Source organism: Falco biarmicus, chromosome 2, assembly GCF_023638135.1.
Source record: "Falco biarmicus isolate bFalBia1 chromosome 2, bFalBia1.pri, whole genome shotgun sequence".
NCBI classification, from domain to species: domain Eukaryota; kingdom Metazoa; phylum Chordata; class Aves; order Falconiformes; family Falconidae; genus Falco; species Falco biarmicus.
In genome coordinates, this window is record NC_079289.1 from 859,542 (window position 1) to 886,659 (window position 27,118).

Genomic DNA, 27,118 nt, shown 5'->3' on the forward strand with positions numbered 1-27,118 from the left:
TCTCATTGTTTTTCATTCTGCCCACAATAAACATAAAAAGCAAGGTCTCAGTTTCTGGTTGCCTTGAATATATTTGGGGATTATTACCCAATATCCCCTCTGTCACCTCTTCAGATTACAGAACCCACACCTTCCAAATTTTCCTTGAAGACCATGAGTTTCTGACCCCAGGGCTCTTCACTGGGCCTCCTGGATGGGTGATCCCTGTGCCAGTGGTGCAAGGTGAGACCTTAGCTGCTCTTCTTTCTGACTGTATTTTCTGGTTCCTTTGTGTTTCCTTCTACTTTTCTTACTAGAAGAGGCAGGATATGTTTGGGGTTTTTTTTGTGTTTTTTTGTTTTTTGTTTTTTTTTTTTTTGTCCCAGGGAGCTTTTCCTTGGAAAAGTTGATCTGATAAAACTGCATCAGCTTTGACGTAGTTTAGATTAGCCACATTCCTGGCGGATAGGGCAGCCTTGCTGAACAGCAACAGGCGCCACAGAAAAGCCCCATGGCCAAGACCAGAGTAGAGGCTTGAACTTGACCCCCTGCCTGGCAGCTCCCTGCCAGGACACTATGATGCCTGCCACCTCACATTGCTCATTTTGGGAGAGATCTTGTATGACAAATGTAGACAAAATTCTTATTTTCTGACAAGGGCTTGTATATTGTTTCTGCTTTCTTCAATGATGTTGTCATGCTAATGCCAGCTCTTGAAGCAGTCAGTCTGAATGCACTTCTATTTATAGGAACTTTGTGTTTTTACCCTAAACTGTCTTTTGACATAAACCAAAACAATTAAACAATTTTCTGCAGGTATGCTGCACACGCTTTTTGGGTCTGTTCTCACTGGCAGCTTTTGACTTGCACTGGAAGAACTGGGAGAGCAAGAATTACTAAGAAAGGGAAAAGGTGTTTGGAAAATACTGAGAAGTTTTCTTGAAGGAGGACATTCTTCAAGAATGTCATTTCTAAATTGGAGGTGGGAGAACACACTTCTTGAGGAGGAGGAGTGGTACTATGATTTTTTTCCTGTCTTCCAGATTGCAACCTATATAAGGTAAAGTGCTCTGTGAACATGACCTTTGGATGGTGATTTAATGCAGAATAAGATGCTTTAGTTTACAGACAAGCACCTTAGAAATTTTGGTTTTGTGTTTTTTTGAAGTCATGTTCTCTGACATGTGAATGTAAAATGATAAGAAAATAGAACTATGACATAAATTCAATCCTGTCTCTCACCTGAGATCCAGAGATACTGCACAGCACTGTGGTACGGAGAAAGCATTATTGCATCTGCTCTGGAGATTGTAACAAAGGGTAGAGATACCTAAACTGGTACTACGTGAGGTGGCTGGGTACTAGACAGTCTTGCTGCAAAGAGCAGAACAAACCTCCATGTATTTTTTCCTGCTTCTTGGCAGAATAAATTAGCCCAGCAAATCTGATGCATGTGGATGCACAGAGATTATAGAGGGAAATGTCATCGTTCATTTTCTGGTTTGGGATTTTGAACATTCTCCCTGTCTACAGTCACATTCCCATATTCTTTCGTTTAAGCTTATAAATCCATTTGACCTGGGAAAAATGTGCGATGTAGTAAGAGGATAAGAAAGCATTTATCCTCTACACACACATATTTTAAAATCTTTCTTTATCAAGTTCTGTTTGCATTTTTCAGTGAATTAAAAAAATGAAAACAAAGTAAAAGGTTTAAAAAAAAAAAAAAAAAGGATTAAACATTCCAAAGGAGAAAAAAGGAAGAGGCATTTAGAAAAAGCTGAATTTTATGAAAAAATATCCTGAAGTTAGACAACAACTTTTGTTTCAAAATTTCTGTGAAAAACTTAAAAAAAACCCCAAATGCCAGTAAGGATTGAAAACTGTAAGCTGTAGCTGCTATTTCTGGATAAGAGGCTGCTGTGACAGAGTCCCCTTCACAGACTGGAGCACATTTCGTTGCATTACCCTGCAGGTTGTCTTTGAAGCAGGAGGAACTTGATTTGCAAGAATGGTGGCTGGCATTGCACAGTGAACTCATAGCAAGGCTCCTTGTGGAAAGGGATGCTGAGAATCTCAGTTGGAACCTATTAAATGTGCCTCAGTTTTGCCAGGTGATGTAAAGAATAGTGGAGCTTTGCCTACCTTTGGATCCACTGAGCAACGGCAACTCTCTTGGCCTTTCTGCTGTACAAAATCAAGAAGAGGAAAAGTAGCATTCTGGCAGCTTTTCCCATATTCCTTGAAGCTTTCAACACTTGGATTGGAAAAGAGAAAGAACATTATGCTCTGTGCACACCAGGCATTTCCGGCATGACAAAACACTAGTAGGAACAGTGGTTTGCTGTATAAATTCAGATATTCATGAGTGTACAGTCCCAAATGAGCAGATGCTCACTTGCACGCTCCCTCCCTTCTGCTCTTGGGCTGGGTCTCCATGGCACCTCCACCACTCCCTACTCGGGAGCTACCAGTGTTCCTGTCTGAGAAACAATAAAACCCCTTGAGGGCTACGAAGATGATGAGGGGCTGGAGCATCTCCTTTAGGAGGAAAAGCTGAGGGAGCTGGGCCTGTTTAGGCTGGACAGGAGAAGACTGTGAGGGGACCTCATCAATGCCTACAAATATCTTAAGGGCAGGTGCCAAGACGATGGGGCCAGGGTCTTTTCAGCAGTGCCCAGCGACAGGACAAGGGGCAACGGGCATAAAATGCAACACAGGAACTTCCACTTGAATATGAGGAAAAATGTCACAGCACTCTCCAAACTATCAAGCTGCAAAAAGGTCTTTTACCATCTCATACCAACATACTCTTCATACCAGTCTCTCTGCTGCCTTCTCCTCACCTCATCAACAGCCCACTCTCTCTTCTCTTGCTTCTTCCTCTCTCCCTTCTTCCTCAGCTGCTCCCTCTTCATTGGCTCTCAACCACTTAACCAGCCACAGCTGCACCTTATCTACATCGGCCAACCCACTGCCGCTGAAGCCAACCCACAGCTGTATATTATCAATGATAATTTAACCCAGCTTCATTCTACTACAGGAAAATTTCTTTACTGTGAGGGTGACAGTGCTGGGACAGGCTGCCCAGAAAGGCTGTGGGGTCTCCTGCTCTGAAGGCATTAAAACCCACCTGGACACAGCTCTGTGCAACCTCCTCTGGGAGAGCTGCTTCAGCAGGGGGTTGGGCTGGGTGGGCTCCAGGGGTCCCTTCCCACCCTGGGCATTGAATGATTCTGTGGTATACAGTGTGAAGGCAGAAGCGATGCTACGAAACGGGGAGTCTTTGGGACTGCATGGTAAGGAGTCTGAGGGCATAAAAACCAAGCAGGAAGGTTTCCCATGTGCTTCCCTGATCACAGATGAAGAAATACCCAAATATAACGCTGAAGGAAAAGTAACATGAGTCGAACACCTACTTCAGTTAATAGCTGAGGCTTCAGCATGTAGTTACTGTATGGATATATATAAAGTACGAGAGGTTTTTCATAGGGAAAGTGTAAAAGGGTTGACTTCTCACAGCACACCCAAGCAACCGCTAAGAAGACCCTAGTAGAAACCTAAAACTTGGCATCAGCCTTTCTCCATGAATTGAGAGCAGCAGAACATTGCTGCTTGGGTTCCTTCCCCTCCATGCAGAGAGGTAAAATACCACAATGGCTGGATACTTGAAGAACAGCTGATTTGGCACGCAAACTGTTATCTGCTCAAGAGAGTTATTTCTGCAGCGCCAGTGGGCCCGTTACTGCCTGAGCAACTTGCCATTTGCCTGGTCAACTAAACAGCTGAAAGATCTAACAGTTCTTCCTCAGTAGCAGAAGTAATGAGCAAAGAGGATCGGGGAAGAGCTTGAAGGCTGTCAGCTGTCAGGTGCTGATGGGTTTGTGGAGTACTGCTGAGTGACAGCATGGTATGTCTTAATCAGCAAGTTAGAACAAGTGACGTATAGGAAGGCAGAAGTATACCTCTCAGAGGTACGTGCCAGGATCATATTTATTTATGCCTTGTCCTCTCAGGACTGGAGCTGTGCTGGATATCTGTGTTAAGAGGAGAGGAAAATTCTCCTGAGAGGGTTTTGATGAGCTCAAAACAACACCCCTCACCAACCTCCTTACTGAACTGTGGTTCTGACTGCGTGGCCCCTGTGCTTAATGGAATCGATCTGCAGTTCCTGTGGGTGCCCTGAGAATAGTCCGATAGAGTCAGGCAAGGCAAGCACAACCGGAATGATAAAAAAGAAGGCAAGATAAGAGAAAAAAAAAATCTGACATGACTAAACAGCAAGGGATAAAGAGATGCCTGGGCAAAGTCTAAAGCGATCTGAAAGTATGGATGGAGAGGTGCTGAACATGTAAAGAAAAAATAAAGCTAAGATAGGCAGTGCAATCCCACCCCACCGTGCTTACTGTGCAAAGAAGGAGGTGGTCCACTGTCCACTGCCTCCAAATCCTTCCAGCTTGCAGTCCGGAGGGGCCCATCCAAAATCACAGTGGCACTTTCTCTTATTGTTGCACACCTAAAAGAAAACACATATTTTATGGCATGAAAAATACAGGAATCATGAGATGGCCCTGCATTTCTCTGGGGAAACAGCCTGCTAGTACAGTTCATTGGTGGGCACAGCAGGGACAGGCTGGATGAAATGTATCCTAAGATGAATTTGTTGCTCCGCTTCAGCTGCTACTGTGGAAATGTTCAACCTATTTTGTGTGAAGGTGATGGGCTGGTGCCCCTGGTCACAGGCTGTCATGGACTGTGTGGCTTGTACCAATCATTAGGTGTCTGCTGTGTTGGTGAAGTGAGGGCAGTGGGACCTTCTGATCCATCGCTGAGGTGATGGTCCTGTTGAAGAGATGCTACAAAGACAGCAGGGAAGAAATGACAGCGTATGGAAGGTGAAAGATGGTTATAGTTGTCTTTTTCCAACTTAGTAGGAGTGCTTTTTGCATTTCTGAAGCCATTTTAATTTCAAAGTTGGAAAGCACTTTTGTACTCTTTATTAATTGCAGACCTGCCCTGCTCTTGTAAATGTTCGTTCTGTCATGACAACATATTTCACAAATGTGTCCAAAATGAATTTGTCACCATCATGTGCTTCAAAATTTACAAGTTTTCCTTCAAGATAGGACTGTGACTCCCTTGCTTGCACTTTTATTTGTCCTCTCCAGGCTGGATGACTTAGCTCCTGTGTTCCTTGGTTCTCACTCATGGTCTGTAACAGCTGAACCTCTCATGGGGTTCAGTGAGGGTGCAGTGGGCTGACCCAGGCTGGACGTGAGGCGCCCACCAAGAAGCTCCACCGCTGCCCTCCTCAGCTGGGCAGGGGAGAGAAAATACAAGGAAAGGCTCGTGGGTCGAGATAAGAGCAGGGAGAGATCACTCACCGATTACTATCATGGGCAAAACAGACTCGACTTGGGGAAGTCAATTTATTTCCAATCAAATCAGAGCAGGATAATGAGAAATAAACCCAAATCTTCAAAACACCTTCCCCCACTCCTCCCTTCTTCCCAGGCTCAACTTCACTCCCAACTTCTCTGCCTCCTCCCCGCCAGCGGCGCAGGGGGACGGGGAACGGGGGCTGCGCTCAGTCCATCACACGCTGTCTCTGCCGCTCCTTCCTCCTCAGGGGAAGGGTCCTCACACTCTTCCTCTCTCCAGCGGGGTCCCTCCCACGGGAGACAGTCCTCCATGCACTGCCCCAGCGTGGGTCCCTCCGGTGTAGAATCCTCCCCGGGCTGCGGGTGGGGGTCTGCTCCCCCGGGGGCTCCAGCACGGGCTGGGGGCACAGCCTGCCTGGCCGGGGGCTCCATGGGCTGGGGGCACAGCCTGCCTGGCCGGGGGCTCCAGCACGGGCTGGGGGCACAGCCTGCCTGGCCGGGGGCTCCATGGGCTGGGGGCACAGCCTGCCTGGCCGGGGGCTCCATGGGCTGGGGGCACAGCCTGGCTGGCCGGGGGCTCCAGCACGGGCTGGGGGCACAGCCTGCCTGGCTGGGGGCTCCATGGGCTGGGGGCACAGCCTGCCTGGCCGGGGGCTCCAGCACGGGCTGCCAGGAATCTCTGCTCCGGTGCCTGGAGCCCCCCCTGCCCCTCCTGCCCTGGGGGGGCTGCAGGGCTCTGCCTCTCACACAGTCTCACCCCTCTCTCCAGCTGCAGTTGCTGTTACCCTGGGTTTTTCCCCTTTCTTGACTATGTTACCCTGGAGATGCTGTCACTGTTGCTGGTGGGCTTGGCCTTGGCTGGCGGTGGGTCTGTCTGGGAGCCAGCTGGCGTGGGCTCCATTGGATGTTGGGGAAGCTTCTGGCATCTTCTTGCAGAAGCCATGCCTGTAGCCCCCCCGCTACCCAAACCTTGCCACACAAACCCAATACAGAGGGCTGCCCAACATCCCGAGGATCCTCACTGTGGCGCGGCAGCAGAGGGGAGAGCTCCCCTGGGGCTGCCGCCCTGGTTTTGGGTCGTGCTGCAGTGCGGGTCTGGGGCCAGCCTCTCTCAGAGGCACATGATGAGGTGATGCAGAGGTGAGTCTTTAGATGCTCATCGGCCGATTTCTTATCATATGCCATTAGTCCAGGTTTGTGTTATCATTTGGTAGTATGGACCTGTAGCTCTGCTCCCCCACGTCTCACACCTGCCTGCCCATGTAGGCAGTGAGAGTTTCCCACCCAAACACAGCTGCTCTGCTTCAAGCAACTTTTTTTCTCTCTTCCTGGGAGACAGGGTTGAGGCTAGATTTCTTCACTTATTTGTGCAGCCCAAACCACACAGAGCAAAAATTATTGATTTTCATGGATGTGTGTTTAGTCTGGAGAACAGCTTCTCAACAAAAGTGTGTGGGTTTTGGGTTATAGCCTTTCTCTCTGGAGACAAGAAAAAGACGTGATTATTCCAAGTACTTTGAGAACACTGTTGCCAAGAACATAACTTATGATGGACTGAGCCACCTAAAGCTGGTGACAGAGCAGGAGAAAAGCAGACCTCAGACCTTCCCAGTTACTGGTTGAGGGAGTACTTTTCTTACTGGTCCTCAGTGATATTGCAGATAAAGGACAGATGATGGCAAATCTTTCCACTATTCTCCCTTAGCATCCATCCACACTAACACCCAGGCAGATCTTCTGCTCTTCTACAACAATATCTGTCTGGAAAGAAGCAGATACCTCATAAATGATGTCACAAAAAGAAAAAAAAATCCACATGTGAAATAATTCTACCAGTATTAATGTCTGATATGTAGGTTTTACGTAAGACTAAGAGCAGCCAATATTGCCATTTCTGTGGTATTTGTAAGGAAAGCAAAGTTACAGAACTAAGCATGCATTTTTTAGAAGATCTCTCCAGCTCCACCTAATTTAAATTCAGTAGCACTGACAGATGCAATGAAGGATGAAGTGTTATGGTGTGGAACTTGGTTTTCACAGTATTTGAGGGAATAAAGAAAAAAAATGGTAAAAGTAACCAACAAACACTGATATGAAGAGCTGTGGATGGCCAGAGCAGAATCTGGGAGGACAGTCATGGGTGAAAACCAAAATCACCTCTGTGCTGCTGAAGCAGGAATTATTCTCGACTTCTACTACTGCTTTTGAGAGGCAAATTTACACTTTGTATATACTCTGCTGTTCAAAGCATACTTGGATGTTTTTCACTTACCCCTCTGCCATTGCATTTTTTCTCCCTATTATCATTGTTGGGGAAAGCTGTGCTGATGCATGTCCTGTTTACACGTATCTGCAGAAAGAGGCAGGTTTGTATTAGTGAAATGGTAAAATGACATATACTAGGAAAGGGCACTGACTGGTCAACAGGGATAAAAGCAGTGAGAAACAGTGGGCCAAGTCTCTTCAGTCATTCATTTAATTTAATTCAAGACTTTCCTTTCTCCAAACAAGCAGTAGGGGAGCACAGAATGAAAAACTCAGGTTCCAGGTTCAAGACCAAGCAAATGGGAGACTGAACTAACCTGTTGAGTGTTACAAAATGCACAAACCCTACTTCTACCTCAGGAGACTGCTCTGTTCATACCCTTTCCTAGGTACCTGCCCGAGACTGGTGGAGGATTCTGGGCTGGATCCACTCTTGGACTAACCCTGCACAGCCATCCTGATCTTTGTACATAAATGCAACCCTATTTCCCCAGTGTGCTTTCCAGCTCCCAGCAGCTTGTGGCTCAGGAACTCCAGTCTTGTCCTATCCAGTCCATGATGTGAACAAGACCTTGGAACTCCAGAAGCTGTTTTGTTTGTGCAGTGAGTAACTTGGAGCATCTTCCTAGCTCTAGGAGACATGAGCGCATCTTCTCTGTGCAGAAGGAGAATGAAGGAGATATATTTTCAACTTTTTGCCTTGCAAGTGTTGGGTTTTTTTGTTTTTTTGTTTTTTTGTTTTTTTTTTAATTAATGTTTGCATTTGGTGGTGTGAAACTCATGTGTCCTAAAAGGAGAACTCTACTGAAGCCAACACTGAGCAGCTCCTTCCCTTTTGGTGGAACTCAGCACCTCTGTTTTTCTTAGAAATATTTTCCCAGCCATGTAATAGCAGGAAGCTCATCCTTTAGTATGTCACCAGCTTGACAGGAATTCGGTCTTCAGTGTGGGTCAAAGGGAAGAAGTGAGTCTTCTTCTTGGAACAACAATTCAAGTTCTTTTGTGTGTGTAAAAAGTAAACTTTGAATTTTCTTAGTAGCTTCACAAGAAGAGTGCAATCTACTTTTCCCTTCTAATGGAAAAAAACCCTACCAAAACATAGCTATCGTGTTAGCCACTCAGTCTGAGGGAAAAACCAGAAAACCAATACAAGATGTTGCTATTTTTCAGCTGCTAAAGGAGGCCTTAACAGAAGGTACTCTGGGGTTTGTATCAGAGATCAAGAACATCTCCTTAGGAACATAATCCTTCCATTCAGTCTGTGTCCTAATACTATTCATATACCTTGCTAGCTTTCTAAGGGTGCCTTGTTTCTACTGCATGATGTGCCGTCTTTCACTGATCCCTTGCCGGGAACGTCTGAAGCCAGGTGAAACTGGAGTCCCCAGCAGAGCTGATCGTTCAGGAGGTCTGCCTCAAGGCTGACAGCCTCGCTGTCTTGTCTGACTGGTACTCTTTTAATGTTAGCACACTGCACTCTTCCTCACGAAACACTCCTGGGATAGACAGACTGCTGTGAGGTTTGTAGAGACATCTGAGGGTGTGGTGATCCACGGTGCTGGTACACAACCAGGTACAAATTTGGCCTGTTTCAGCTCATGTACTTGGAGCAGCCCTGGGCACAGTCATAGGTTCCAGCTGTTCCAGGATCAATCCTTTTAGGCAGTTTGCATCCAACCATCCCTTTCCTGAGGTTAAGACCTTGTGTACTGCCACAGACTCTCCTATGCCGGTTGGCGACAGTGCCTTGGGTTCATATGCACAGCCCTTTGGGTATCCCTCTAGAAGCTGCAGAGATATTGCCATTTGCCTTTTTGACCCTCACTTTTCATGTGTGTTTCCAATTTTATACACTGCCTGAAAAATACCGCTGTTTATGCCAGGAAGAATTGGATGTAGTTATTCAGAAACTCATCTCTGCCCAGAGGCGGCAACAGTGAAGCTCAGGTGCTGCCTGTGTAGTGCTCAGCAGGAAAATAGGAAATTATCTCAGATTCTGAATTTGCATCCTAGTGTCTCCTCTAATGACAGCAATGTCCCCCTCCTTGGTGGTGCCAAAGCGAAAGCATGAAAAAATGTTAGGTGCTAGCAACTTCATATTTTTGAGTGAATGTTAATGTGCATATGGACTGCAAATCTCCAAGGTGCTGGTAAACAGTCTCCTTCCTTTGAATGATTGTCCACATCTGCACTTAGATGTGGGTCATTCTCGGCAGGTCCTGCTTTCAGGACAGGTCCACAGAGGAGGGCTTGGGGAGCGATGAGTTCAAAGGTTGAGGGACTGCACTCTACAGCAAGGTCCTATCTAGGGATGTCTGTCAAGATGTACTGCCTGACGGCTGCTGTGCATGGCAGCAACATGAAAAGAAATAATGCTAAAGGAGAAAAAGGGTTAGAGAACCTGTTCTCAAACTGAATAGGAAACCCCAGCCCTTGCCTGGTGATGGGATGACCCCTTACTGCAGGAAAACTGGAAAGTGTCGTGCTCTGAACTTCTGTTGATCATGGGAGATAAGATTTAAGGCTGTTCCGGACAAGCAAAGAAGAAGAACCTGGAAGATCCTGTAAAAAAATCCCCATCCTCGCTTAACTTTATGGGTTGAAAGTAAAATACAGGAAAAACCCATTTTGAAGAAATGCTCCCTCAAATTCCTCCTGTTGCCATGCACTTTTTTCCCCTACTTTGACTGTAGGGGAATGCTTGCACATCATTCCTTCCTCTATGAAAACCAACCAGAAAAGCCTAGCAGAGCCTCCAAGTCGTACAAAAAGCTGCACTCCTTTTCCTGACACCGTTTTTGCTTTTGCCTCTCTTGTTGTGCCTAATCCCAACCAAAAAATGCTAAAGCTGTAACTCCCTTGGAAACAGTGTTCTGGGACACCAGTAACCACGAGTAACCAGCACTTACTCTTCCAGATATTTAGTGTAGTACGTCCGGTTCCAGCCACAGTTCCCATATTGGTTGCCTTGAACATTCCCCTCACTGAGGCAGCTCAGCGGGGCACGAGGGGTGGCTGCAGAGCAAAAGGAGACGTTCATGGAGAGGCAGGGACAATTGCTCCCCCGTAACCCCCTCAGTGGTTTTTGTGTCGTTTTCTTCTAGTTGGCCATGGCTTGCATTTGACCTGCCATGTTTTATGGACATTTTTTTGTCCCCCTGTTCTTTTGGTTCTGGTCTTCTTTTGGACCAGGAAAATCAGTGTAAGAACAAAGTGGCTCAATGAACAGATTTGCCACCAAGAGATCAACCAATGATCAGAATGGTCATTTGTACAGAATAATATGGAGCATAAAATTGGATTAAAAGCCTAAAATCTTTCCCAAACCTGGTTTTTTTTTTCTTTCTCTTTTTCTTTAAGTCTAACTTGCTATGTGACACAGGTCATTATATCTTAACATTTACTGTGAAACCAGAATCACCACCATTATATTCAGTATTAGCAACACTAATTCCTATTAGATGTCAGAAGCAGCTCAGACATCTGGATTTCAGTAAGGCAGAACCATCTCTAACCCAGGGGACTCCCTGTTTTTCCAAAACACTTTCATGTTGACAAAGTGTTGTGTAAGAGTAACAGAGTACTGAGGGAAAATGTGGAGAACCTGTGGTCAATGCAGGACTCCCATCATGTGTTTTTACAGGTTTTCAAACATCCAGAATGTTCTCAAAGTAAAACCAACAGCCAGACTCCGCAGCTGTCCTGCAGAGGTGGCTGAGATCACTGGTCACCGCTTTAACATCATCAAAATGCTTACGTGGCAATTCCTTTGTCAACATGATGACAAAAATATTCTGCCTTATCAATATTCTTGCCTGTCCCAGCAATGCCTTTCGTGGGAAATACTACTGTCTTCATGTGCAGGGATTCCCAGAAAGTCCAAACTTCATGTGAATGTGGTAGATCACAGAGGAACTGTGGTTTTACTTACAGAACACTTGTGTATGCTCATGGAGAAACCTGGGACTCAGATGGTGGTGGCATCGCTGCTGTCACCAGGGAGGGCGTGCAGAACAGATCTGCTTTGCCGCAGCTTCGGGACGCGTGCGCTGGGGAAGCTTCGTTACTTCCTACAGAATTGAAGTAGTCTGAGAGAGGATGTGGGCAGGTGTTCACAGAAATCACATGCATGCTTCCAGTTTGAACTGGGGGAAATTTAGATGCACGAATTATAGGTTGTGGTCACTTTCAAAGACGCAGAAGTGACCTCAATGACTGTCTCCGGCACATCTTTGTGGGACCCTCTTACTGCCAAATGCGCGAGGGTGGCCACATCTGCTGTTCCCATCACACACTAGGCATGGGGTGTTCCTAAACAGCACTGCCATGACTACTGCTTGAGAAAAGCCCTTTTCTGTTACCCTAACTGTTGTAAATATACAGAATCATAGAACCATTTTGGTCGGAAAGGTCCCTTAAGATCATTAAGTCCAATACTGTATTTTACATATACGTTGCTATATGTATATTTATATAGGTATTGTTGTAAAATCACAGGGTGTTTAAAAAGTATTCTGCAGTATTCTTTATGCAAATACTTATATTCTTAAGTAGCTGGCCCATCCCTCTAAGCCTGCTTGCCTTTTAAAGAGTGACCTTTCAGTGCAGAGAAAACAGACTTTTTCAAAGCAGGGGACAGGGAGAAGGGAGGAGCCAGGAGATGCAGTGTTATCTGAAGATGAGGGCTAATTCCACATGAGATGGTCTGGCAGTTCCTAGGTTGAAACATCTTGCCTCTGCCAAATAAAGCTTCGCATTGTGCCTCGTGGCTGTGGCAGTGCTTGTAGCAGTGGTTCTTGTCACTGCATGGGGTCCCATCTTGCTTAAATACATCCATGGGGCAAGTCCCTGAAGAGCAATCTCAGTACTTGGGGAGATCACATATGCTCCTAACTTCTCTGCAGATTTTTTCTGCTGGCTGAAATTGTAAAGAAAAGCCCACAAAATGAGTTTTGAATGGTTTTTCCTGAGGGGATGGCCCATATTACTGAAAGCCACGTGGCAAAATCTTAGGGAATGCCCCAAAAGTGTATAAGATGAAGAACACCAACTTGAATTTGCAAAAAGTCAGACAGAATAAGGACTGGAGGAAGGTATAAGGGACTAAAGTCCTTGCTGTCTTACAGAAATTGACACTGCAAATGGTGACTGCTGATATTCCAGAAGAGAAACTTGTGGTTTTATTTCTGCATTTCAAGTTGAATCTGAAATGCCTCTACAAATACAGTGTTGCTGGATTTTCTCCAAAAGCTCAAAATCAGCAGGAATGTAAATGAGATTTTAAAATCTCTTTCCTTTCAGCAGGGCTTGTGATGGTTGGATGTTTGGTCCATGACACCAATGCTTGTGCTAGGTTTGTCAGTTCTGTCCTTACACCCTCACTGTGCTGCTCCTGCTGATGTTTTTTGTCTGAGATAATTTCAGTGTTTCTAAACTATTTCTTTTCTACATAAGCATGAGCAGTTTCCAGTTAGGTTTATGCATCTTCTCAGACCAGATATACTGCGAAATACAGGAAACTTCTATATTTTGTGTTTATGTAACAGTTAGTTATAAGAGCATTTTGATTTTAAGGAGTTAACCTCCGTGTTAGAATTATATTAGCACTTACAAACCAATGACGTATGAATCGCTGTACTGTTTGTTATCCGAGACTGTTACTTGAAGTCCCCGTGCTATAGACCATAATACCCTTAGTCTTTACTCTCTAGACCACAACCAGAGCACCCAGGTTCTATTGTTACAGGATGAGTTATTGGGCAGCTTGGCAGGGCCGATATCTAGCCTTCCAATCTGGCAACAAAACTAAATTTTAAGGTGTCCTGAAGTGAACTGCCTTCATTATAACACTAAAAATTGCACCCACAGGTCAAGAAGACCCTTGCCTAGGTGAAGACCCTTCCCCTGCGCAAACGTAGTAACAGAAAAGGATGACACAGCAAATATTACAATTATATGCAAATGTCTAACCAATCATTTAATTGGGAGTGTGCGACTTTGTAATTTTGTGTATAAATGTAACGGTAAAATTTACACAGGTGTGCTTGATGTGAGGAGATGCCACCGAGCACCCAGCGCTGCAAATAAAGGAGCGCCTGCTTCTTAATGCTGCGCTGGTGTGATGAAGTTTGATTCCCAGTTTTGGTGACAGAAGCAAGCAAATCTGTGATGAATCAACATTCACTGCCTGCTGAAGTTCACTGTGTGTTGGGCAGAGCTCTAGAGCTGAGAGGAATGAGTAATTTTTAAAGACATTGTGTTATCAGCAGTACACTGACCATTGCAAGAATGCTCTTGCGATATTGTATGGTTTCTTTGATGCTAAAACAACAGAAGCTCACGTCTACCAAATATTCTTCACAGGTTTCAGGAGACATTAATTAAGTAGTGCAATTATTTTTCTTCATGATGGTCTTATATCTAGAGAGTAGGTATGAGGAGCAGCTCCTGCTATTTAGAAGACAAAACCAAGCAGCACTTGGAAAAAACAGATGGAAGATAAATATTTTGTGACCAGTGGAAGATCCAAGGAAGACAAGTTTTCTGTGGGTTTGTCTCTCAGGGAGTACTGGTGTCTCTTGTCTTATCTAAAGAACTATTTTCACTTGATAAAGCATTGCAGAGTAATTCAGGTTGGAAGGGAGGTCTGGAAGGCCCTAGTCCAATTACCTGCACGAAGCAGGGGCAACTTAGATGGTCATTCCTCTGCCAAGTTTGGAAGATTAAAAAATGCTTTGGAGGAATGGGCATGTGCATCCACCTACAGAAACAGAAACACAGTGGTCACCTGGAGGTGGACCACTGAAGGTAACGACCCAAATCTCACCCTCAGTGACCCAGGGAAAGCCAAGCTTCACTTACCCTGGGGATGTTCACATGATGCACCTTCTGTGGGTGCAGTTGCAGTTGCAGAATTTGTTGTGAAATTGTTTTGCATCATCATGATGATGCCAAAATGGCACAGAGTAACTGCTCGGAAACAAATTTTGTCTTAAGCAGCAAAGGTATTTATTTCGTGAAACATTGGGGAGCTAGCTGATTTGCATGGGACAAACTAGCTCCAAAATTTTCAGTGAAAAGTCGGGTAATTTATACAGTTTTCGTCAGAGGTTACACAACATCTTTACATACATACTCATTTGATTTTGACACCTAATCATTCCATTCACAATAGGTGGGATCTAGGTGGGGTAGACCTTTCAATTTTCTTTGTTCAGCGATTTCCTGACTCGATGGTCTCCTTCTCTCCTTCAGGTGCCCACCTTATCTTTTCTGATTATTCAGAGTACATTCCTTTCTCAACACAAACAGAGCATCACCCAGAGCATTGTACCAAACTCATCCTGACTAATCTTTTTATTTTAAGACTTTGTTCTGTTTCAGTGACTTTAGCCTAAGCTGTGGCCTGTCTCATGGGCGAGCATCATCACGTCGCTGGTGGTGTCATGGCCAGGGAACTGCAGGCAGAAAGATAAACCGCAGGGCCACATTTCTCAGATTGGGGTGTGTTGATGTGGAGAACTTCAGACACAGACTTTCAACGCTTTGCTCAGTAATTGTGAAATTTGTGCTGGCTGAGGACTTGCACTGGCAAACAACCAATTAAGGAAACTAAAGGACGCCTAAAGAGTTGGGGAAAGCACTGAAGAACTGTTCCTTCACCATCCCATCTACTTTAAGAAACGGCAAACCCAGGAACAGCATCACCTCCCTTAGATGCCCAGTGTACCTGCTAATCGGCGAAAGCCTGAGCCCTGGAGTTACGTAGAATGAACTGCCAAGGTTCACTGTGGACATAAAAGGTTTATTTTTCCTTTCAGTCAATGCAAACCTGCGAGGACTCTCCTTACCAAGACGACACCCATGGAGTTCTTCTGGCACATTGTCCCTTTCCAGGCAAACCCCTGTTCCTTGTAGTGCTGGCCACTGCAGCTGGAAAATGTGAACATTAAAGAAATGCGGAACAACTTTCTCTCAGTAATGGGATACGTTCACTGAATTGCAGCTGGAAAATAATGGTTTTGGGTAACAAGGCACTCCTTTGTTGAAGAAAAGCCCAGCACCACCTGTTTCTCCTATGGCAGCCCCATATGCAGCCAGGCTGGTACCCGCAGGTCAAGCGTGCAAGCACCAGTGATGCATCGTGCTGGTGGGGGTATTAAGGAGGCAGAGCTGTGGTTTATAAGCTCATTGGCCTCCTCCCTACTTAAAAGGGAAGAATGACCCGTAGGCTATTTCAGTACAACCTCATTATTAAAAAAAATCCAAAAACTGGTAAGGTGATACATTGAATTTGAAAAAAGAAATATTGAATATATTTTGAGATACTTATTTGACTATGCAGAAGGTTTCTTTTCCCCAAAATGAAGGAGAAAGGAACAGACAAAACAGAAACAAGGTGCTAGGTCTTAAAAAGCAATTGAATGAAATAAGTGATTAAAGACCTTGCTAACTCCCTTGTCCTAGCAAAAGGGTTTAATTGAAATATTGAGTTGCAAACCATATAACAATGAATTATTTTATCTAAAAATGAGTGGCTTTATATATAAAAATGAGTAAAAACTGAAAATGAGATTAAAATAATTCAGTTACAAGTGTATAAAAATTAGAAATGAGCTGTACACTCTGTGTGTACGTGTGTGGAAAAAATACAAAAGAGGAGAGTGAAAGGGAAAAGAGAGTTCTTGTATCAATTTACATGACAAATATGTGCTGATTAGAACATGGACTGATTAAGCCGTTACATTTTTTTCCACGAGATATCACCAGGACAAAAGACTTAGCAGCATATATATGCAAAAATTAGAAGAAAGAGATGAAAATAGTCTTGCTCCCTGCTTATCTCCCCATAGCTGGCACATGAGCTGAGTGATTAAAACGCAGGCCTCATACAGCAGTAATTGGATGTGATCGTAATTAATGCGACCGACAGTATCCCTCTGACACAACTCTGCAAAGACCTGCAGCACCCAGGGCAGACGTCACCTGGTCCGTCCTGGTCCACGTCTCTACCACACTGACAATGATCTGCAGCTTCATGGGCTTGTACACCTGGAAGACAAGAGCTGGCATCCCCTGCAGCCCATGGGGTGTGCAGCAACCCTGGACACCACGCTTGCCTCCAGATACTCGTGCAAAGCAAGTTTCTTGCTAAAGCGGAAAGATATGAGCATGCGTTTGCTTTTGTGCATTATAGTAATTTAAGGGAGCTCTCCATGTAGCTAATTTTTGAGTGCTTTGTAGCTGATGCACTGGTGCCCTGTCAGTGTGTTCACGCAGAAGCAGCAGAAGATGAAAACCCGTGTGCTGTTTTAAAATTCGTGCTGTTTTGGAGGAAGAAGGAGGTTAAGAGAACAGGGAGGCTGTAGTGAGCTACCAGAAAGCACTTAGTAACAATAATGCATATTCCCAATTGAGTGTTTTAAAGGGATGATTTCAAAAATCCTCTGTAAACTGACTTTGCTTATATTTGAAGCAATTTTTTAACAGTTAAAGTGGGTTTTATAGCGTTGAGGAACACATCATCCTGGTAGAGTAGCTGCAGTCAGGCACAAATCATTCCTCTCTTTCCCAAGGGAGTGGGTTAGACAGCTGACGGAGCAGAGCGGTGATCTGAACTCATCATTAAAACTCACTGTGTTCTTATGGGAATTAACAGATGTAGCTTCAGGGTTTCATTGTAGCTGTTTACTTTAAACTGAAAGGGGAGAAGAGCTACGTTACAGTGCTGAACATCTAGGACTGCCTTCAATATAACACAGTAGCTGTACCGTGGCAATAATTTCTGATGCTTAGCAGCTCTTTGTGATTAGAGCCAGCTCCAAGTATCTGGTGGGCACAGACAGGATCTGGAGACCAGGAACCTCCTGGAGGTGAACAAATGGCATGGCGGTTGTTGAGGTATGTTCAGGAGCTTTAAAGCTTACACTGTATCACAAATACCAAAAGTGGCGTTACTCAAACTAATACAAAATCTCCCCTAAGTAGGAGAACACGGAGTAATTATGCATTTAGAGAAGGAATAAAGAGTGTAACAAGTAATTAAGACGACAGCAGAGAGATTCAGAGACAGAACACAGTTGTAGGTGGGATTTTCTTGGTAGCAGGGGGATTACCTGGCATTGCTTGTGTTAAATCAGCTCACTATGAGCTGCAGACTTTTGCATGCACTCAGGCCATTTTTTAATCATTAAATTTGGCACCAAAAAAACAACGTCAAAGCGACAATTGAGTGGGGTCAACAGAAGCTGCCTGCATCAAGCAGCTCAGTACTTGGAGGAGGATAAACAGATAACTGCAGATAAAAACTGGTCCTGAAGTGAGGTTGTTTAAGCCATATGAAACCCACAAAAATAGTTCTTAGTTTTTCTTCATTTTGCCCAGCACACCTGTGTAATACAGCAAATGGGAGCGTGCCCATCGATAGGCACAACTGGTGAGAGGCACCACACACTGCGCCTGAGATCCAGCAGCCTCTGGAAGTAAGTTTTTTAGCATTTCTTTCTGCTGCCCTTTGCACATTTACCTGTGCATGGGCAGCTCCATAGTTAAGACCTGCCCAGTGTTGGGCTGGGTCAAGCTCATTGACATCTACATTTTGTACATCCAGCATGTTAATTGCTAGTAGCAATTGGTTAATGGGCAAGCTGGGGGTTTATTATTCTCCTCTGAGCATGTTATTGCTCAGTGACAGCATCGTCCCATCTCTGATATGGGGTGAGCATTCAGTGAGACCATAAGGGCATCGAAGACCTGTGAACTTGGTCAAGTAAGGAGGAGAAAAAGATGACCCTACAAAAGCCTGGGTGGTAGCTTTGGCGCTGGCCGAGATGGGAATGAGGAAGACACATTAGCATTTCTCTTGAGTAGTTCCCTTACCTTTTGGTGATAGCAGAGAGGAGGAGTTGCTGTCTCTCAGAAGGGCAATGGTTCTAAATGGTTTGGCTGTTCCAGAAGTGTATGTGCCTAAAAAAATACTATTGCTTAAGTCGCTTTAAGCATGGGCACTCACCTCTCTTTGTTGAACAAATACCACTTTATTATTATTCCAAATTATCCTCTTTCCTTGGCAGCTTCTCAGGAAATTCAGTGAAATTGTAGCAATTTATAAAACTACATTTCCACCATGGGAGCTGATAAGTAATTCTTTCATCTGAACACTTCATACTATTATCAGGAGGCAGCATCTCTGAATGTCACTCTTTATTTCTTCCACCAAATTCAATCATAGTGCACTGGCATAGGCCAGGCTGTCACTATAAATAATCCAGACTCATAGGTACAAAATAACACATTTATCTCAGCTCTTCTGAAAGTAGGAACGGCAATGACAAAAGTCCTTACAGGCTTTAAAAGCATTCACAAATCAAAGCAAATAAACTATTTTTCTAACAAAAGGTGTTTCTAAAAACACCACATCAGTAATATCTCAATATCAAATGATGTCAGAACAAACTGATTTCCTTTGAAAACACAGAAACTGTGTTTCTGAACAGAAAAGAACCAGCAGATGTGTGCATTTTGATATTGCTAAAGATTTTTATTTGGTGCAATTTAAGCAAACTGGGGCAGCAGAGTTTAGATTTGCTTACGATAAGGTGAATACTGTCTAAAGACAGAGAGAGAGCAGTTGTTGATCTTTATTTCCAAGTCCTACAGGTGCATTAAATGAAATCCCAAGAGAGCCAGACCTGGAGCAGAAACTGTTCAAGACCAGTCCCTGCAGCCTGTGGTTACCTCGGTGTGCTGGCAGGTTTGCAGACAACTCCATCAGAGGAGGGCAATGAAGTGATGACACTTGAAATGATTCTGCTGCTCAATGAGGGAGAAGAAAAGCAAACAAATCGGGTGTAAGATCAGGAGTCACATCAGAAAGACAGGTGATGTAACCTTCCGCCTTCCTCAGTGCTCACAAAATTTCAGCAAAACTGACTGCTGGGAGAGAGGCACCCAGCCATGGCCCCAAGGACTTGCACCTCCAGTTCCCTCTGGAGGTAAGGGAAAGGCAGCACAGACAGCACTGGAAGGTCTTCAAACATTTCTCTAGAAAAGGGGAATTACATCCTCAGAGCTTCTATTTCTGACACACTAATAACGAAGATTCAAGCAATTGCAGGAAGTTTCTTAAAGGGCTTGTGTGGTCATCATCCTTGGAGGTCTTCAAGATCCGACTGGATAAAGCCCTGAGCAACCTGGTTTGACCTCAGAGCTGAGCCTGCATGGAGGAGGAGGCTGAATTTGAGACCTCCTGTGGTCCCTTCCAACCTGGGTCATCCTATGATCCTATGAGATGGTGCTCAAGACTGTTCGAGCGGCTGGTAACACCCACATCCCAGGAGTGCATCCTCCCCACTCAAGCTGTTTCCTTTCCAGGCTATTTGGCTGGGAAACCTGATGAGAAGAGGGTCTGGAGGGAAGAACAGACCCCTGGGCCACGAGTCTACAACTTTCATTTCTGGAGTCAGGCAGTAAAAAACTGAATTTTCAATAGATTATCTATAACAGAAAGTCATTGCTTCTATAGCTTCTGATCACAGCTTATTTGGAAACGTTATCTAACTGTCTTTAAAAATAATTAATAATTTCAGATTTGTTTATTGAAGCCTTCAGATGCTTTTACCTCTGGAACTGACAGACATGTCAACTCCCCTCTTTATTGCTGTCTTAAAAAAATTATTTGCTACTTCCACTTTCATTTCAACCAGCATTTTTAAGACCTGAATATTTTTTTCAGGGTTTGTGAGCTTAACTGGCAAACAGAAAGAGATCTCAAGAGAGAAGCAAACCCAGAGCAGGATGATTTCACCTGTCAAAGTGCTACCTGACACTCCTCCAGAAAAAAATAGGGTCTACATTTCACAGTGTGATGCTTAGGCATGGCTGTAGGTTTGGTTTCCATACCGTGTGAGGGTCCTTTGCTCATCATCACTCTACAGAAATCCTGTTTGCTTGCAAACCTGCAGATGCTTTACAGTGTAAACTCCCTGTTATGAAGACAAAAGGAATTTTCCCTGTGGTGGGATCACTCCCAGCATTTAACATAACTTGTACGTATACACACAAATGTGCAACATCAACACGAGTGGATGGGGAGTCCTTACTTCAGTAACAAGGACTTTATGATGCCCATTTGCAACTTCTCCATCTTTGGGCAGGTGGTTCTTGTGCTTTTCAGGCACTTGGCACAGCCAACGTGAGCTGCCTTCCAATGCCCTTTGGTTAGATGAGGTGTTGAAACGTCAAGTAATTCTCCACAGGCTCGATTTTGTACCTCAGATCTCCAGTTTGCAAAACTCGACTGCGAATTTTCAAACAGAGCAGTCAGTAAGAAATGTGAACTAAATGACTTCTTAAATTATTTAGTAAATACAAAAATAAACAAGGTACAGGACGCTCATCATGGTGTGGCTGGAGATGTAGGGCAGCTCTGTGCATCTCGCAGCAGGTAGAAGCTTCAGGAGCCACTTCTGGGGTTCAGGGCTATTGGGATCAGCCCATATTTTATGTTTTTGTTGGGTTTTTTGAAAGGGGGGATACGGAAACATTTAGCTCATTCATACCACTGCTTCTCACGGGATCCTATGAGAAGGTGCAAGAAGCTCACCTAAAAGATCTTTTATAGAAAAAAAGTGACATGCCTAAGGTTTAGGATCCATAAGACAGCCTTGAGAGAGCAATCATGCAGCTTTGGGAAAAAACCAAAGCTGCATATGAACGCTAGAGATTAAATGAAAGTGAGAAGGCAATAAAACCTCTATGCTATGGCTCTTCCAAGAAGCATCTGTCTTTTAAGATCTGTTTATCCTCATGTAGACACTGCAGCTAAATAGGCTGCATCTGCCAGTAAGTTTGCATCCCCAAAAGCCTCAATTCAGAGACCTTTTAGGGTACTTGTTTGAGAAAGAAGGTGCAGGTGGGGCTACCAAATCTCAGTCTTATGCCTGGTCTTCTAGGAGAGACTCAGTGGGTTTTAGTTTTGCCAGAGTTTGAATTATCTAGTCCTAAAATGTTCGTAATCACTGGTTTGTTTATAATAGGAAAACGTGGCCTCATTAAGCACTGAGCTGGAAACCCAGAAGACTTCACTAAGGCAGTTGTGCTAGCGCATTTACCAAGAAGGTCTTTAATGGGGAAAAAAACTGCTGGTTTCCCACCCTGCGAGTCCCCTGCACACAGGCTGTGAAGGAAGTGAAGACTTGCTGTGGGGGCTCTGGCGCCAGTGCAGAGTGTGGGCAGCTGGATGCTGTAAATCATGGATGGCTGCATGGAAGGCTGGATAACTTCCACCAAAGCCAGTGAAAATAGTACGAAGTAAAATCAGCCATTTTCAAAGTTAGGACAGTCTCTTTTGAAAAAAAAGCAGCTTGTGCTCCCCAGGACTTTCCAGGTATTTCTGGAGAAGGTCAAAGTTTTGGGCTTGATAATGTTGCAGAGAGATAGATAAGGAAAGGTCTGCTGAGCTGTGCATGGTTCATTTCAATATTCTCTTAATCTTCAGGGGAGAGGTTACACTGGTGTTCTTTTCCTTTTGACTGATATTATAAAGTCATTAAGTTCTACAGGAAGGACTTCAGGAGGGGTGTTGGTGACGGTTATGGGTGACCACCAGTTTAACACAGCATTTTGGGATGTCCGGTTTACAGGACACTGTTAATGTCTGTGTGGGTACGCTGTCTGTCTCACATTCAGAGCTTGCAGTATCAGAAATAAATACATCCCAGACACGAAGTGCGCCTGAAGAGGGAAGTTTCTCGAGAAGTGCTTGTTTAGTTTGCTGCCTTTTGAAGGAAGTCTTTGAACTGCCTGGGCATGTCAAACCTGCTACCTGCTTACAGGCTGCCAGAAGACTATAAAGCACATTGTTTGGACAAAAATTTCATTAAAAACTGTGTTTCTATGAAATATCTGCCCTTGAAATCTATACTGGAGATGCTGTAAAATCTGTAATGCTAAACAAAATCTCAGCTGTGTTTGAAGAGTGGAATTTTAGTAAGGAGATGCAGCAGAAAGCATCTCACGCAGAAGTGAGGGCATCTTCTTTAACAAGGGAGATCAGTCCCCATCCCAGTTAATTTGATACTGAACCTCCAACTGTCCCCTGGGAAGAGCCCCACCTGATTCTGAAGCATGTGCTGAGGGAGATGACAGATCCTGGGGAGCCTTCCACCAACCCCTTGTAGTATCAGTCATCCTGCAAGGTGCAACCATGGCTTCAGGCTGTGGGAAAAGCTCCCATGCTCCAGTCGTCCCCCACCCCCGCATCAGTAAGGGGACACACAGAACCTCCCCAACTCCATCCTTTACCACTTCGAAAGGAGTGTTTCACGTGCAAGAAAAGGTGAAGGCACAGAAGGTAAGCAGGGACAAAGCAGGAGCCTGAGAGCTCATCATTGGATAATGATGAATTTTCAGGGAGGTATTTTGTGATTTCTCAGATTTTCTTTGGATGGAGTGAAATTATGTTTAAAACTTTAAATATTTGACAGGGAGATCAAGTGTGATGGCCAACCTGAAATGTTTTTTATCAGTCTCTATGCAACTTCCTTCTTTTTTTAAACAAATGATGGATGTTTGTATAAACAGCCATTCCTTCTTTAGATCCACTGGTATATTTGAATGAGCCTGCAAGGAAGAGAAGGGTCATTTTGTTCTGGCTGTCGGTGCATCCTTGACAGACGTCTAAACTTGCCTGAATACATGGAAACTCGGTTATCAGGTCTCCCTCTGCACTGTATATGAAAACCGGGATGTCCTTGGCTATCAAATTTCTGAAAAGCAAAGCAGAAATCCTCAGCGCGGGTCCATGATGTTCCTGTCATGGCCCTGTGCGAAAAACAACAGAGGAAGGAAAACTGGGCAAGAGCATTGCTTTGCCTGCATGAGATGGATGATGTGGTGGTGTCCTTCTGCTGTTATTGAATAGGACATATCCCCCTGGAACAGCCAAGGCACTGATTAATTTCAGAAATTAATCCAACAGTGAAAACGCTATTTACAGGCTGACTTTGGCTGGGAAGCCAGAGCCATCTCCTTGCCCCATTCTCCCTTCGGCACCCACCCACGGCCCCTGAAGAGGCTAAGGTCCAGACCCATGGTTGAAAAAAGATTTCCTAAAAAGCAAATGACCTCTGTGAAGGTCCCATCCTCTGTGTCCAGCTGCCTGGGCACTGTGACTTCGGAGTAGATGATTCTAAATGTTTCAGCAAAATTTCAAAGAGGTTCTGCATTTAAGGGAAAAGGGCATTAATCACACCAGGCAATGAAGGATTTCCCACTCCTGAGTGAGAAGGAGGATTTTAAATGGAAGTTTGAAAAATTTGGTACATTTATATTTTGTAAGTCCATCCATCTTCAATGAGAGGTATAAAGGAGGTGGTTGAGCAGCTCTTTGCTGCTAACGCTGGCTTCTAATGAAGCTTAGGATACAAGAAACTCCAGAGGACATTTTTTAAAAAGGAGGCAAATGAGATTACTTCTTTAATTACAAGGTGCTGAGCCCAGCATGCGTCCCCCCACTCATGTCCCCGGCCCACCTTCCCCAGCCTATGTCCCTCCATGCTCGTCCCCATACTGCATCCCCTGCCCTTGTCTCCCATTCTACCATCCCCTCACCAATGTCCCCAAGCCCATATCCCCCAACCCATGTCCTCACCCTGCATCCTCCATCCCACATCCCTCCACCTGTTGCCCCCCACGTCCCTCCACACATGTCCCCATGCCTGCATCCCCCAGCACATGTCCACCCATGCATGTCTCCCATCCCCTGTCACCCCACGCATGCCTTGCACATCCCCCTACTCGCTTCCCATCCCACCTGCCTCCACCCTGCCCTTTGGGGAACCCCAGCCCTGCTCCATATTCCTATCTCCCTGCCCCTCACCTGGGCAGAGAAGCAAGAGCAGTGCTGTGAGCCACATGCTCTTTGAGGGTGCACACACCCTGTCCCCATCGCTGTGGCCCTCCAGGCCAGGCCAGTCCTGTGGAGACTCTATTAGCACAGCCTCAACCTCAACCTCCCCCGGCCTCAGCCCACCCCAGGGGGTTGTCACCCTGTTTCCTTCCATCCCCACCATCTCGCCTAGCTGTGGCCCCATCCCATCCCTCCCAGCAGCTGCCCAGCTCCGCTCCGCATCTTTCTCAGCCCCTTGTTGACCCCCTGCAACTGCCACCAGACTCTCCAGCCCTGAGCTTTGCCCAAGACTCTGCTCTTGGACTTACCCAGTTCCACACCTGCACCACCAACTGGCACTGGGGGTCTCTATGTCCTGCCCCAACCTGAACCTGTCCTTCCCACCCAGGTCCTCACCCTGCTGCCACCCAGCCCTGCCCTGTCATTTTCCAACTGCCACCCCCCACCAACCCAACACTCTTCTACCTGTCATCCCTCCTCTCCTTCCCCCTTCCCTTCCCTTCTCCAGCTGCCACCTATCTCATGCCATTCCCTTCCATACCATCCCACCCCAACCGTTCTCCCACTGCCACCCATCCCATCCCATCTAATCCCATCCCATGCCATTTCCCACCCCTCCTCATACTACCACCTGGTCCTATTCCACCATCTCCCAGCAGCCCGGTCCCACTTCCAACTGCCACCATCCCTCCCCCACCTGCCACCCATCCTCTCCCATCCTGCCCTGTCCCACCTCCACCTACCACCTGGGCTCTCCTCTGTCCTTCTGCTAGCATCCAGACCTCCCTGCCCCTCTGCCTGCGCCTTTCGCAGCAGCACAGAACTGAATTCCAGAAATCAGGGGTCTGTTAAAGCTGAAATTTTCATTCTTCCCATCAGAGCATTTAAATGGGAACTGCTGCATCACACAAGCTTGCCGTCTCTCCTTCCCCCAGGGGCATGGCGCTGGGCTGGGGGGTCATGGCCAGGCTCAGCCCACCTCCTGCCCATGGCATGAGGCTCCTCTCCTGGACGTGCCACCCAGATGCGTGTGGCTTCACCTGGGATGGAGGCTCCCAGCTACCTGGGTCACCTTCTCAGCTGAAGGCTGGTGGGTTCTTAAAGAAATGATGTTGAGGGCATGGATGCAAAGCAGAGGCAATGTACTGGTATGTGGAGGGAAGACAAAAAATGCAGGGAGAGATCAGCCCTTTGGGAGCCCTTCAGTGATCCCCAGCAGAGGAGACAAAGCACGCTGAACACGGTGTGAGACCGCAGGAGCAAAATTGGAGCAACACATGAAGGGTCAGAGCCAGCCTGGGCCAGAAGGAAAGCTTCTGGGGGTGTGTTTGTGGCAGCAGAAACACCAAATAATCTGTTTTGAGGTGGACAAAGAGATAAAATTGTTGTATCTGAGGATTCAGAGCACTGTGTGGGATAATGATGCTTTTGCTTTTGCTCAGTTTGCTTCCCAGGGTTCGTGATTACTCTGTTCCATTTCAGGGGCAGCTTATAGCACCGAGTTGCTGTTTTCTAGAGAAAACCAGAATCGTTGTTTTTGTGGTGCTGTGGCCTCACCAGTGCTAAGCAGGTGAAGAATCACCTCCTCTGACCTGCTGGCAACACTTTTGTCTAATGCAGCCCAGGACACCATTCACCATCTTTGCTGCAAGGGTAGAAGGATGCTGCTACTTCTTGTCTTGAAGACTTGTAGAAAGTTGTGTGGGGCCAAACAGGACCCTTGCAATGACCTCCCCAGGCCCCGTCCTTTCTAATAGCAAGAGCTGGAGAATTTGGTATCTGGTGAGACACTGTACATCTGCTTCTCCTTCTCCCTTCCCTTGGGGTATGCGGGGCTCAGCTCACCCCCAGCACAAGGAGGAATCCTCACAGGGGAAAAGCATCTTCCAGGGCATGGTGCCTCCCCTGCTCCCACCAGCCTGGTGCAGAGGCACCAAGGAGAAAGCTCTCAGCAGCAGGAACAGGGAGGAGGATCCCTCTTGATCCCTTCTTGCCTGGTTGGGTGAAAGAGGAGGCATCTCCTCTCAGACACAGCAACATCCCTGCTCTGATAGGGCAGGTCATCAGCCTCGGATGTGGGAAAGCAGAGGCGTGCAGGGAAGACCAAGGCTTTCACGACCACTGGAAGACCCTGAAAGACAGCCAGCTGTTGGCGGGGTTTGCAGTTGTGCAGGATTCCAAGGAAGAAATGGTGAAGAAAGGCGTTAAGCAGGGAAGCTGCAGTAAAGCCTGACTTGTGAGTGGCTTCCCAGCTGTTCCTTGGGCTCCCAGGGGCTTGGGCCATAAGGCTTTTCTTCTTCTGTGTACAAAAAAAGCCTTCCCCCCCCCGGCTCTTGACTATTTTCAGCATGATAAATGCACAGCAAATGTCATGTAGCTCTCTGGGAGTGAAGGGATGCGCTCAAAAGCAGAAAAATCTATGCAAAAAGCAGAGGGGAAAAAACAAATAACCGTGTCACCAAGGCTGCACTGTTGGTGCAAACAATAAAAAATGGTGTTAAACCGCCAAGAAAATGATGATTTCATTCTCCAGATTCTGGGACTGCTGCCATGACATGTCCCAGTGGAGAAGCTGCGTGTCCGG

At 45.7% G+C, this 27,118-nt stretch overlaps 1 pseudogene; it reads right to left on the reverse strand.

Annotated features, from left to right (window-relative positions):
- Positions 1-1,726: 1,726 nt before the first annotated feature.
- On the reverse strand, positions 1,727-25,524 carry LOC130144266 (disintegrin and metalloproteinase domain-containing protein 20-like; annotated as a pseudogene).
- Positions 25,525-27,118: the final 1,594 nt, after the last annotated feature.